The following is a 5,527-nucleotide window of genomic DNA, read 5'->3' on the forward strand; positions in this document are numbered from 1 at the left end:
AATTTAAAGAACATAAGAAGGAATTTGAGTATTAATAACCCTGTTGTATCAGGTGTTGTACAATTCCTGAAGCGTTTGTCCTGCTGTTAACAAAAGATAATAATAGCATTGTTAAGTAAGTTCTTTCATATATCACTACAATATTTTGGGTCTATGGCCACGGTTTTTTTGTCACAGTTTTTTAGGGTGACAAAAAAAAGCTATAGTCACAGTTTTTTTGGAAAGGGTGACCATAGAGTACCTATGGTCACGGTTTTTTAAAAAAGGGTGGCCTAAAAGGGTCTATGGTCACGGTTTTGAGGAGTGACCTAAAGGGGTCTATGGTCACGATTTTTTACAGTGACCAAAAAGGGTCTATAGTCACGGTTTTTCAAAAAAAAAAAAGTGACCTAAAAAGGTCAATGGTCACGGTTTTGGGGGTAGGCTAAAAGGGTCTATGGTCACAGTTTTGGGGGTGGCCTAAAAGTCACCCTTCTCCCTTACCCCTCACACCCACGCATACGCCCCTCACTCACCTTCCTCCGCGCTCACTCCCTCTTCACACAACACACACGTGCAACTTTTCCCCTCACCCACGCCGAGAGAGAAGAGAAGAACGGAGGAAGGAGAAGCTGCCCAGCCGCCGTCGCCGTCCATGGAGCTGTGAGGAGCACCGCTGCTATCGCGCATCAGAGGAGAGGAAGAGAGATCGGGAAGAGAGAGAAGGACAGGGGAGAAGGAAGCACGCGACGGAGAAAGGGGCGCTGCTTGCGCCGCTACACCTCGTCGTCGTCGCTGTTGGGGCTGCTGCGGGGTGTGCCATCGCCGTCGAACTTGGTGGCTAACATATAATGGTCAGAATTCATTGTTACATTTTTACAAGCTTTTCTTATCATCTTATGTTGTTCATCTACAATCGCTATATGGCTGAAACTTGAAAGTCTTTACAATTGAAATAGCATATACCAGGACCTGTTAGAGGAACAATTTTTTCTTTTTACTGGACCTGTAGGTATATCCATTGCTTAACTGATAGATGGTAAGCTGAAGGGATTTGGTCAATTGCATCCACGATATTAAGGAGTGGAAACTTTAGATAAATATTTATTATAAAGCAAAAGCTGAGGAGTATAGCTCTTTGGTTCTCCTTCTACTTTCTAATCAGAATACAAGTTGTTGGGTACTGGATAATGTATTGCTCTGCTTGTGAAAATTAACACATGATTGGGTTTGACACATGACAGGAACAAGATATAGCTCATCAATTTTCTCTAACCGGGCTCCACCTGGGCAGCTTCTACTATTGAATTTCATTGGAGGAGCTACCAATCCTGGAATGTTATCAAAGGTTTGATAACTTTTTTTTATATTCAAACAAGTTCCATATGACCATTTCTATCTGATTACAGATTTATTTCTTTTCCCTAGTTGCTTTTGATACCTAAAGCCTTTCGTTCAATGATAGATGGATAGTGAACTTGTTCAAGTAGCTGATCGAGATTTGCAAAAAATCCAAATTTTCCTCGGTTTTGTGCATGAAATTTTGATTAAGTGAAGTGACTGAAAATTAATATTCTATTGCAATCCAAATACGCAAAGTTTATTTATTTAATTGACATAATCCCTAAAGTTTGTTGAACGATTTTGTGTGTGCAAGTATGCCATGCTTAGTTTCTTATGTTAAATGCCGTACATATATACAAGCTAAGTTAATTTCAATCTGTAAATTCTTTCTTTTTCAATATTGTTTGCTGCTTTGGATTGAAAAAGTATAGTTGAGTTTGTTGTTAAAAATGATCAATAAGCATAATTTGTTGGTAGAAGTAGAATTTGTTAGCTCCTATCTTAGTCAGTGCTTGTTTTTTCAGTATGTAGATGTGGGGTAAAGATCTTTTGATTACTTTATTGTTTTAGCATGTGTCATTAATGCTTGGTCTCGGTAAGAAGTTAAGAGATTAGAAATTCATTACTTGTCGCTTAATACTTATTATTAATTAACTAATTAATTAATTGGGTGTTTCTTTAGTTGAGAATGAGAATTGAGGAGTATTATGGTTTGTTGAGAAAGAATGTTGTTAATGTGTAATTACAAACTTTCTTGGTTATTGTTTCCATAATCACGTAATTTTAGTTGTTGTACTTATTTTAGTATTCTTTTGTTGTAATTCAATGGATTTAATTGAAGAAGAAAGTGATTGGATTTATCACTAAACTGTAAAATACAAAAGCCTACTTATACCTAACTATTATGGTGCTTATATAGGTACTCTAATTGTTAATATCTCTTATAACTAATTAATTAATCTCCATTTCAATGTGATTCTCGTTTCATAAATTAATGAATTGAACATCATTGATATCATATGGTTTATATAATTGTTCATTATTTTGTGTTGATTAAATAATTTACTACCATATTTTTTATTTATATTTATTTATTGCTATGATTTATCTCAGAAAACAAGGTTCAATAATAAAGAGAATGTGAATGGATCAAATGCAAGGAAAGAAAATCCTTTGATTATATGGAAAATGGTCCTAATTTTGTTGGATATGAAGCCCCAAACCTTGATGATGGAGAAAAAGTCAGTGGGATTATTAAGAATGATGAAGCTGCTGCTGATGAGGTGGACTAATCAATTAATCATTAAAATGTTATAATAAGTTCATAAAATTAAATTTTAAGTATTTCTTGATGTCTTTTGTACTTTTTTTTAAGGGAGTCTATCCGATATTATATGTAATGGATAAAGTACATCCTATTTTGATTTGTGTTGTTTGAATTAAAACATATCTAGTTTATAATGTAAATTTTATTATTTAGATTTTTTGAATTTTTCCTTTGTAAATTGATTTTGTAATTATCAAAATTTTGGGATATTATTATGTTATAAAAAAATATAAAAAATATAATAAAATATAAAAAATATAAAAAAAATTTGTAATTATTTATGGTCACGGTTTTAAGATGGGGTGACCATAGATAAGCTATGGTCACGGCAAAAAATCGTGACCATAGATAAGGCTATGGTCACAGTTTTAAGGAGGGGTGACTATAGATAAGCTATGGTCACGATTTTAAAGTGGGGTGACCATAGAGGCTATAGTCACAGCGAAAAACTGTGACTATAGATAAGGCTATGGTCACGGTTTTAGGGAAGGGTGACCATAGAGGCTATGGTCACGGTGAAAACAATGACAATAGTTAAGGCTATGGTCACGGTTTTAGGTGGGGTGACCATAGATGTAACACCCTACCATACAGAGTCTTATGCTTAAGTCATAATTCAGAGATGGCAAGGTATTACGACCTCTAAAACCAAAATTTAGTACGTATAGTAGTATGAATGATTGATTATAACTAGGAGCCTTTATAGAAAAAGGAGTAAACAAAAACCGTAACTCGAACGCGCAACACTCCGATCGATAACGTAACGAACCGAGATAAGCTATCGCGAGATCATATACAAAAGAGTGTCAAAAACAGGAATATCAAGACTCAAAATCCGGCTGCGAAGGGAACCGGTCCGAGCATAGCAATATATACATATAATAAAATAAGGAAAACCCCAAGGAAAACCCAAAGGGATACAAATACAGAAACCTATTCTCCAAAACCTCCTATAAGAGGAGTCATCACAGTTTGTATTATTTAATGGAGATAAAAGTATCTAAACAAGATATATAACCCAAAACAGAGTCCCGAGAACAAAGGATCTTCGCTAATCCAGAAGTCTCCAGCATGCCTCAACGAGAAGCCTCGCGTCCTGCATCTGAAATCCACAAAATCCGCATGGGTGAGAACCAGAGGTCCCCAGCATGGTAACATCTTCCACATATATAATACATAATAATAGAGGAAAGCCGAAGGCAATCCTAGAACTTCCTCCAGATAATATCAAAGCTTATAAACAAGCTAAACCGTAAGTGGCAACTGACTAAAGATTCTTCAGTCTAACTAATACTTCCCTTTCCAATTCCTTCAGACCTCCCAACCACCAGCAGGAGTATAATATAGCAAACACAGTTATATCAGACAAGAGATTTACAAATAGAAACAGATAAGACATTTAGACAATTAGCAAGTAATATGCAGTCAAATAGGCAATCTCAAACAATTCATGTAGTATGCTTATGATGCATGCCTATCCCTAGTGGCTGATGATATCATCTGTCGGTTATAGAGCCAACCCGACAAGTCCTGGTAGCTAACCATTGGACTGTCCCTCTGTCGTGCATCCCCAACTCGAGTTATACTCATCATAAACTTGATCATAAACATGATCCATATCCATCACCCTCACTGGTGAATATTTACGGGGCCGAGCTCATCCGGGCCTTTCACAGTGCCCGGCCACACTTACGACATAAGGTCAAAAGAGCTTCGAGTCTCAACCTGGAGCACGTGGTGGCTAGCCACTGCTACTACCCAGGGAAACCCTCATCTCCGATGGTGGAAGTGCAACATTCACAATTCATTCAACAGCATATATGCATTTATACTTAGCCATAATCATGGCTCCGTCGTAACACGGCAATAATCCAGCCATCCAGCTCACGGTTAAATCCATAACCAGCCATTCGGCTCACGGTTAAATCCATAACCAGCCATTCATTAACAATTACGGCCCTTCGGCCCATGGCATAACAAGCACTTCCACCGCCATCCTCCACATCTCACATAATCATCTTTGATCCTCATGGATCATTCATTTTTCCCTTGCTTCACTCGCAAGTTACCACATTCACTAGCTCTTTTCCTCATGCTAGGCATATCATAATGATTTAAGATATAAGTGGTGAGATCGGAGGCTTAGAAGTATGAAATTTGGCTTTTAAAACTCAAAAATCAACTTTGGGATGAAAACAGGGCCACGCGTACGCGCACTCCACGCGCACGCATGGATGGCCTTAAAACTCATCGACGCGCAAGCGTCATACGCGCGAACGCATGGGTTGAAAATTAGCCAAACGACGCGCACGCGTCAGCCACGCATACGCGCGAATACATTGTGCCCCAGGCACAAAACTGGCACAACTCTGGCACAACTCTCTGGAAAATGGCTGGGCATTCGATGCAGCGTATCGACGCGCTCGTGCATACCACGCGCATGCATGGATGATGCTTTCTCGAAGAACGGCGCGTACGCGCCAAGTGCGCCTACGCGCGAGGGGTTATTCTGCTAAAAATTTTCTAAGTTAAAAGCTGCAGAATTCACAAATTCAACCCCCAATCTTCCGACGGTCATAACTCTCTCATTTTAAATCATTTTTCACCCGTTCTTCGAACGGCATGGACATCCCGAATCCAATTTCATTTCTAAACAGATTTGGCACAAATCAGAGATCCGTAGTCCAAGTTATGTCCCGTCAAAGTATGCCCAAAAACCATGTTTTCATACAAAACCACAAAGTGCCATTTTCAAAACAAGCCACTTTCAAATCTTTTCAAAATCAATCAAAACATGCCAATTTCAACCCTTCTCTTTGAAATCATTCAAAATGTACCAAAATCAACAACAAGCCATCCTCAACTCACACATTGACC

The 5,527-nt window shown here is 38.1% G+C and overlaps 1 long non-coding RNA gene across 1 annotated transcript; it reads left to right on the forward strand.

The window, feature by feature from the left end:
* Window positions 1-409: 409 nt before the first annotated feature.
* On the forward strand, window positions 410-2,813 carry LOC112729340 (uncharacterized). Its single transcript, XR_003166493.3, has 3 exons — window positions 410-833; window positions 1,224-1,327; window positions 2,437-2,813. It is a non-coding gene; the product is annotated as an uncharacterized lncRNA (long non-coding RNA).
* Window positions 2,814-5,527: the final 2,714 nt, after the last annotated feature.

The sequence above is a fragment of the Arachis hypogaea genome, chromosome 12 (genome assembly GCF_003086295.3).
Source record: "Arachis hypogaea cultivar Tifrunner chromosome 12, arahy.Tifrunner.gnm2.J5K5, whole genome shotgun sequence".
NCBI classification, from domain to species: Eukaryota; Viridiplantae; Streptophyta; class Magnoliopsida; order Fabales; family Fabaceae; genus Arachis; species Arachis hypogaea.